The following is a 9,775-nucleotide window of genomic DNA, read 5'->3' on the forward strand; positions in this document are numbered from 1 at the left end:
AGATTGGCATATCAGTATAGCTCATCATACTACGTTCCATATCCAATAGGGTACGATTTCTCCTTTCAGATACACCATTCAACTGTAGCGTTCCTGGAGGAGTCAGCTGAGAAACAATGCCATGCTCTCTCAAGTATTCATCAAATTAGTACTCAAATATTCACCTCCACGATCTGATCGAAGAGCTTTAATACTCTTTCCTGTTTGATTTTCTACTTCAGATTTAAATTCTTTGAACTTTTCAAAAGATTCATGTTTGTATTTCATCAAATACAAATACCCAAACCTTGATTTATCATCAGTAAAGGTAATAAAATAATGAAAGCCCCCTCTAGCCATTTCTTTAAACGGACCACATACATCACTATGTATTAGCTCCAAAATATTTTCAGCTCTTAGCCCTTATCCAACAAAGGGTGATCTAGTCATTTTGCCCTGAAGGCAAGATTCACAAGTTAGAGTAGGCTCAGAGCCCAATGAGGATAGAATCCCCATTTTCTCCAATTTTGCAATCCTATCTTCTGCAACATGACATAACCTTAAGTGCCAAATATATTTTGAACTTGAGTTGGTTTTCACCATGGCATTGTATTCTTTTAGATCACTTGCATTCAATTTGTATTTGTGATTATTATCCAAATAATAAAGACCATCATTCATATAACCCGAACCAACATATTTATTTCCAAAATAAATATTGCAAACATCATTTGTGAACTGAAATTCATAGCCATTTCTAGTCAAACTAGATATAGAAATGATGTTCTTAAAAGCATCAGGTACATATAAAATATTATCCAAACACAAAACATGTCCAAACATGTAAAAAGATTTAGATCCTATGACTAAAGCTTCAACAGTTGAGCCATTGCCAATCCGGACTCTAATATCTTGAGAACGCAAGCTGCTACTATTTGCTAGTTCCTGCATATCATTAGAAATGTGAGCGGCACCATGATATCTAAAACCCAAGCTGTAGATGAATTATGAGTATCATCAGAATCTAAATAACAAGATATGGACATACCTTCTGAAGGTGTATCCTTCTTGTCCTTCAGAGAAGCAAGATACTTTGGGCAGTTCCTTTTCCAGTGCCCATCCTTTTGGCAGTGGAAACACTTTCCTTTGCCTCCATCAGTTTTACTCTTCCTTTTCTGTTTAGCTATTTTCTTAGAAGGACCAGGAATCTGAGGTTTCTTTTTCTTATTGCCCTTCTTCTTGTTGGACTTTCCAGCCGAAGAAGATGCAACCAAAGCTACCTCTTTTCCTTTATTGCCTGGCATATTCTTTTGGGCAATAACCAGCATGTTGAGTAAACCAGTTAAGGTGCATTCCTATTTAGTCATATGGAAATTTGTCACAAAATTCCCAAAAGACTCAAGAAGGGACTGAAGGATCAAATCCATTTGTAGTTGGAAATCCATGTTGAAGTCAAGATGTTCCAACTGCTCAATTAGCCGAATCATCTTGTGGACATGATCCCCAACATTCTGTCTCTCAGACATCCTCATACGGAATAGCTGTCTAGATATCTCATACCTAGCATTCCTGCTGTGCTCACCATACAACTCTTGGAGGTGAAGGAGGATCTCACTCGCACTCTGCATGTTCTCATGTTGCTTCTGTAACTCATTACTCATGGAAGCAAGCATGTAACACTTAGCTCTCATATCATGCTCCTTCCACTTGTCCAAAGTTTCATGTTCCTCTTGTGTGGCCTCTGGAGGTAAGGGACCAGGAACATTTGAATCTAGAACATATCCTATATGTTCAAGGTTCAGGACAAGTTTCAAATTTCTTAGCCAATCAGACAGATTAGGTCCTGTCAACCTATTGTGATCAAGTATGCTTGCAAGGATATTGGATGGTGGTGGTTGTTTTGTGCTCATTTTTATCAGAAAATTAACTGCAGAAAATAACCAGATTAATTAGTAAATGTATCATGTAATTAACCAAAATGATTATGGTCTTTTAATCAAATTGGTCCTCCCACTAACTTAGCGAATCCTACACTTCCAAAGTAGGAAACGGAAATCCTAGTTGGATGGATTTCTAGTGGGTGATTGAATTCTTATAATTCTATTGATCATCCTCAGGTACATCCATTATTGGAATTACAATAAACTATAAGTGAGCAACTCCTTGCCCATCACATCTCATGTGAGGTTCAATCCTTTACCTAGCCCTTAATGCTCAAAATCTCAGGTACATCCATTATTAACTTATCTTGCATTAGTTAAGTTGATCCCATTGAGCCAGTAATTATGCAAATAATTTTAATGTCCTCAGGTACATCCAATATTGGCCACTAAACCATTTACATATTTACAACATCTCATGCTTAACAATTATTCTTAAGAAAATCTCTTAAATTAATTGCATCTTATGCAACTATTTAAAATTTCTTAAAATAATTGCCCCAATGGAGGGCCTATGTTATAATTACTTTAATTATAGCATTTCCAACTTAATCATTTGTTTGGAAGATTTTATGGTCATTCTAATTACTATTAAGGTCTCACTTTGCACATTATCCATTTAGCATGCATATATCATATAATTGCATACATTCCCATACATCTCATGCATTCATGGATAAGCAGTAAATATGGTATGATCATGGACTTTCTAAGGGATTCAATTCTGACCCACCAAGAATTGAATCAGGGCATTCCTAGGTGCATTTCATTCATTCATTCATTTTACAAGAGTTGCTGAAGGAGTACATAATCAACACTTGATCTTGAATTCCTCCCACTGGTCCCACCAATGCTCTTGACCTCCTTGAACTTCTTGCAATCCAATATTACATGGTAATCCTTGGCATACCAAGGCGAATTTACAAGAACTTAAATAAATGAAATTACAACCCAAAAATTATTACAAACTTAATAATACATGACCAAAATAAATTAAAATAAATTAATTAATTTACAATCCCAAAGAAATATAAAAGAAATAAATCCAATCACATTGGTCTTTTATAGTCCATGATCATCCATCATGCATATCACTGTTTAACAATTAAATAAAACATACATACTTAAATTAAATTGAATATCTCATATTCAACTTAAAAATCCAGATTTGAATATGATTCAAATAAATTTAAAAATTCAAATTTGAATCTCATTCAAACAAATTAAAAAATTCAGATTTGAATCACATTCAAACAACTTTAAAAATTCAGATTTGAATCACATTCAAACATTTTTTAAAAAATCAAATTTGAATCACATTCAAATATTTTTTAAAAAATCAGATCTGAATTTTATTCAATCAATTTTAAAAAATCAGATTTAAATATGATTCAAATAACTTTAAAAATTCAGATTTGAATCACATTCAAACAACTTTTAAAATTCAGATTTGAATCACATTCAAATAATTTTTAAAATTCTGATTTGAATCATAATTTAATTGTGCGATAAAAATTCTAATTAAACAATTTAATTAGACATAAAATGGATCTTAGATCATACAACAATTGCACATTCACCATCCATTTACCTTTGCACACCATTGTGATGCATCAACCATGCGCACCATGGTGTTCATCATTTGTGCCACCACCTTGACTTTGCAACCAGCAATAAATTTTTGATCTCATGATCAAACACACAATTAAATCATATAAAAATCAATCTAAATGGCAAATATAGTGGCTCTGATACCAATTGAAGGAACGGAAGCGTGAAAAACACAAGTTTATATCATTGAATTCAAAAATTTTCACCTAGGGTCACATGCATCATGCAAGATTTATTTTTATCTATTTGATTTCAATGATAAACAACATATTAAAACTCTTTTAATATGTTTTTGGATCTGTATTTGCCATTTAAGATTTTAAAATTAATCAGATTAATTTTAGAATCCTAGATTAAATCAAGAATGATTACACTAACCTCTTGATGTACTGCAGCGTGTCTGCGCCTTTGAGATTCGTCTTCAGGACACCAGATGTTGTCCCTCTAGCTTGTCCACACCAAGAAAACCTATGGCAGCCCTTGAACAGCTTCTAAAGCTTTTTCTATTAATTAGAAATTCAAGTTCTGCCTTTTAAGAGATTAGAGATGTAAACAGGACACTAGAAACAATTTCTAGCGTTCTTAATTCAAGAGATTGATGGCTAATCTCTTTGAATTGATGAGAGATGAAGAAGAATAGATGAAAACCCTCAAAGTGGTGTGACAAAGGAGAGGAGTGGCTGCTGGTTATTTTTTCTTTTCATAACCACACTTAAATAGCTAGGTTAACACATTAAACCCTTGCCACATGTCACCCTTTGATTAGCTCAAGGTTTAAGTGACCCAATCACATTGTGCCAAGTGTCAAACCTATATTTAATCTTGATTTTAATCATCTTACATGATTAAAAAACATTTGGCAAGCTTATGTGTAATCCCATGTGTCACCATCTCATGGTGCCACGTGTCACACTGTGAAATGACCAAAATGCCCCTGTGTCTTAATTTTGAGTTCTTAACCCAAAGTAATTATTTTCTTCTTCTAATTAATTTATATCAAATATAAATTAATTAATTAATCTCTATTAATTAATTTCTCATCAATTAAATTCATATTTAAACACTTTAAATATAAATTTAATTTATACTACACATCCAATAATCTAGATTTGGTTTCAAGTCATGCTAGGGACTTTACAATTTAATTGCAAACCAAACCTATTCAATTAATCAATTAAACTCTTTAATTAATTAATTAAATCATATTTAAATAGGTGATAACTTGTGTATATGTGTGACTTACTAGGCTCATCACTAATTGGCAATGAGACATGATATCAACTCTTAATATCATCAGAACTCTTTCTTACCATAAATGATTTCTCTAAATCATTTTATGAAGCTCATAGACCATGGTCAACACCTAGCATATCATGCCATGGCCACCCAATTAGTAATAAGGTTTACCTTAAATGAACCTATAATCATATGTTACCATGCACTAGAATCTCTCTGTTATAAAATCCCAACTCAAGCTGGAGTCATGGTTTATGTCAAACTCCATTTGCTATGAATATTATGTTCTCTTTTAATTCCAGTTCTTGATTAAAAAGATTTTTTCATCAGAAACTCTTTTCTGAATAAATCTATCTGTCCTGGCCAGGAACTTGAAACATCAAGAACAATTAAATGAACATAGGATTTTATCTCTATTTACTTAGAGGAACAGATTCCATCTTGATCAACACCTACCTCCATATATAACTAGTAGGAGCCAACACATGCCCATATACCCATACATAGTACAAGTATGAAAGCAGTATCAAACTCAAACTACCTATATACAAGATAACTGTGCTATCTCAGGTCTAAAGATTATATGCACTGATATGATTTATGACAAAACATTAACAAGAGTAAACTCCATGTGCTTGTCATAAGTGTCACTGATTCAGCCTACTTATCATTTATAAGTGCCTATCATGTTTGTTATATGGCATGAGACTCACCATTCCATCTTATTTATATCTCATATAAATAACTTGGTAACAAACATGAATACAATCTTTCTAGATAAGTCATGTCCTTATTATGAAGTATCCTCGATTGTGAACCTATTTATGATACTTTGTGCTAGAAATATTGTCACTCATATTCTTAACAACTTAAGAATAATATTTCTAACAAAATATCAATGGACCTTTTCTATTACACATAAATATATTATGTAAACAGAAAAGTGGAAATGCCTTTTATTAATAAAAATATGTACAAGATACATACTAAATGATATGCTCTAGGGCATACTACTAACAGTGGCCATTTCGTGATATTATGGCTTTTAACCATTCCAACACTATTGTGATACTTGGCCTTGTGCCCGATGATTATTACGGCTTATTAGTTGTTCTGTTGCATACCGGGAGACACTTTGTGACCGATGGTGTGATGGCCCGAGGTATTTGGTACCCAGTGTCAGTTTAACCGTTTATCCAGTTCGGTCAGTTGCATAGGTTACTTGGGCAACTAAATTAAGTCTTAATAAATTCTTACCAAATAAGGACATAAAAAGTATTAAATTAATAATCTTATTAAAAATTATTGAAATATTAGTCTACAAAAGATATTAACATCAAAATGGCATAAACATTTATTTTATTTCATTTTAGTTTATTTTTATTTTATATTGGCACCACTAAGCAATATTGCTTAGCACGTCGCTTTTGTCACGCGTAGGTACTGGAGACATAGCTGGGGAGCCCAGCATACCTCAGACCAGGTGATTAGTCAGATTTGCACAGAGTCCAAAGTCACCTCTCATTTGCAGTGCATTTGGTAGGACACTAGGATTTTATTTTATATTTTGTATTTAGACTTACAATTTGTCATGTACATTGTAAACCTATGAAATTTTACGTTAATGTACATATTTTTGTAAATTTATGTTAATTAATAAAATTTGAGAATTTCTTTATGATATTGAGTTTAATTATGATTTGAGTGGAATTGTGAAATTGTGAATGAAATATTGAGATTATGATGAACTGTTGAGATTGATGAGAAACCTTGAGATTGTGTTGAGATGAATTGAGTTTGAGAAATTGAGTATTATATTGGAATTGTTTTTAACAGGTTCAGAAGAACTGTTTTTTCAAATTATAGCCAGCACTTTGCCGGATTTTCTGTAAAATTTGCGAAAACTCAAACTTATCAAGATTTAAAATAAAGGATATAAATGGTATGAGTTTTTCATAAAGGCTATTTAAATCACTAAAATGAGTATTTAGAAAATGTGAGAAGATAAGATAAGGTGCTCCAGCACTTCGTGTGATATGCCTTGCTCGGCTACACTGTAGACGAGTGAGGGGTGTCACATTTAGTTGTATCAGAGCACGGTTTAAGCGTTTCTGGGTCTAGATAGAGTACATCCCATTGTATTATATTTGTAAGTGTTGAGGTGACACTGATACAGATCTGTTGTTTTTGGTTATTTTAATTAGGATATGGACCAGACTTGACAGAGGGCAGTTGAGGAAGAGGTGGAGAGTCATGCTCCACTCACGACTAAGACTGGAGGCAGGGGGGAACCTACTCCACCAGCACCAGAGGTGCCTGCACATCCTCCACAGGCCATGTTTCAACAGATGGCCGAGTTTTTCAAACAGATGGCTGGGTTTATGCCACCGCCACCACCTCCACAGTAGAAATCTCACCAGGAAAATATTAGGAAGTTTAGAGTTTTGGATTTCGTGGGTAAGAAAAAAGATGACCCGATGGCAGCTGAGAATTGGTTAGACCGAACCATAAGAGCACTGAAGCAACTTCACTGCACCCAAGAGTAGAACTTAGAGGGTGTTGTGTCCCTGCTCCAAGATGATGCCTATCAGTGGTGGGACACAGTATCCAGTGAGGTGCAGCCAGATCAAGTAACATGGGACTTTTTACTTATAGAATTCAGAAAGAAATATGTGGGCAGTGTGTATTTGGAAGAAAGAAGAAGAGAATTTATCAGTTTGAGGCAGAGACAGCTGACAGTAGCAGAGTACGAGAGAGAGTTTGTCAGACTGAGCAAATATGGAAGGGAAATAGTCCCTCCAGAAGCTGAGAGGTGTAGAAGGTTTGAAGAAGGGCTGAACGATAACATTAAGATCATGATAACTACTTTGGGGATTACTGATTTTGCAAAGTTAGTTGAAGCTGCATTAAAGATTGAAAAAGTCAGAATAAATGAGCAGAACAGAAGGAATAAACATCAGAAAAGAGGCTAAGAGCAGACCAATTCATCCTCTTCTCCCAGTAAGAAGTTCAGAGGTCCACCTGCCCAAAGTTCAAGTCAGTAACAAAGTTAGGGTCAGTCCCAGAGGCCCAGATCATAGTTCACACCGAGGAAAGGCCAGTCCACACTATTAGTGGGCAGCTCTCTGGGGACAGTGTTCAGGGGACCAGCCCCAGCAATATCTTCTGCTTGTCTACACTGCCAGAGGTGGCACAAGGGGGAGTGTTGGCGAGTGACTGGTAGTTGTTTCCAGTGTGGGTTTACAGAACATCAAATCAGAGCTTGTCCATGGAGGACTGCTATAGCTGCCCCAGCTCAAGTAGACAGGCCTGCTCCTGCACCTTAAAGGGATAAAAGGCCCGATACATCTGAGATAGCTGGAACATCACAGACGCCAGCATTAGAGTTAGCTGAGAGGCTAGAGGCAAGGACACAAGCCATAGCATATGCCATGAGAGCTCAGGAGGAGCAGGATGCTCCAGATGTCATTAGGGATACGTTCTTCCTTTACAACTTGCCTGTGCATGCATAGGTGGATCCAGGATCCACCCATTCATATATCTGCATCAAGCTACCCGTAGAAAGGGGGATACAAATAGAGGAAAGTGACCAAGACATTTTGGTCACTAATCCACTAGCCACAATGTGGCAGTGAATAAAGTGTACAAAGGTTACCTGTTGAGGATTCAGGGGAAAGATTTCTCGGTAGACCTAATTGAATTACCCTTCCATGAATTTGACGTGATTTTGGGAATGGATTGGCTATCGCGTCATCAGGCAATAGTGGACTGTAAACTGAAGAGGATTACACTGAAAACTCCTGAGGGTAATGAGATAATAGTTGTGGGTGAAAGGACAGATTTCTTATCCAATGTCATCTCAGCCACAGTTGTAAGAAAATGGATGAGAAAAGGCTGTGAAGCCTATTTGGCACATGTGGTTGACACTAGGCAGGGTAAGCTTGACCTGTCTGACATACCCACTGCAAGTGACTTCCCTGAAGTATTCCCTGAGGAATTACCTGGTTTGCCATCAGAAAGGGAAGTTGAATTTGCTATTGAGATTATGCCAGGTACATATTCGATTTCAATTGCTCCTTATAGGATGGCACCTATTGAATTGAAGGAGTTAAAAATCCAATTGCAAGAGTTACTAGACAAGGGGTTTATATGCCCTAGTGTGTCACCGTGGGAAGCTCCGGTGCTATTTGTGAAAAAGAAGGATGGAACTTTGAGGTTATGCATTGACTACCAGAAGTTGAACAAAGTAACTGTGAAGAACAAGTATCCATTGTTGAGAATTGATGATCTGTTTGATCAATTGAAAGGAGCCAATGTATTTTCTAAAATTGATCTCAGATCAGGGCATCATCAGCTGAGGGTAAAGGATGCAGATGTGCCAAATACTGCATTCAGGACTCGGTATGGGCATTAAGAATTTCTGGTGATGCCGTTTGGGTTAACAAATGCACCAGCAGCATTTATGGACCTTATGAACCGCATCTTTTACCCATACTTAGATTAGTTTGTAGTGGTCTTCATTGATGACATCCTGGTGTACTCCAAGAATAGGGAAGAACATGATGAGCATTTGAGGATTGTTCCACAAACCCTGAGAGAAAAGAAGCTGTATGCTAAGTTGTCTAAGTGCGAATTCTGGTTAAGTGAGATCTCTTTCCTTGGACACATAATATCAGTTGATGGGATTAGGGTGGATCATAAGAAGATAGAAGCAATGATGGAATGAAAGCCTCCCGGAAATACAACTGAGGTCAGAAGTTTCTTAGGGCTAGCTAGGTATTATAGAAGATTTGTGAAGGGATTTTCTCTGATAGCTACTCCATGACCAAGTTGTTACACAAGAATGTGAAATTCGACTGGAATGATAAGTGTCAGGCCAGTTTTGAAAAGTTAAAGGGTATGTTGATAGAGACACTAGTGTTAACATAGCCAGTGTCGGGAAAGGGCTTTGTGGTTTATAGTGATGCCTCATATAATGGGTTAGGGTGTGTATTTATGCAAGAGGGGAA

The sequence above is a fragment of the Hevea brasiliensis genome, chromosome 10 (assembly GCF_030052815.1).
Source record: "Hevea brasiliensis isolate MT/VB/25A 57/8 chromosome 10, ASM3005281v1, whole genome shotgun sequence".
Classification (NCBI taxonomy): domain Eukaryota; kingdom Viridiplantae; phylum Streptophyta; class Magnoliopsida; order Malpighiales; family Euphorbiaceae; genus Hevea; species Hevea brasiliensis.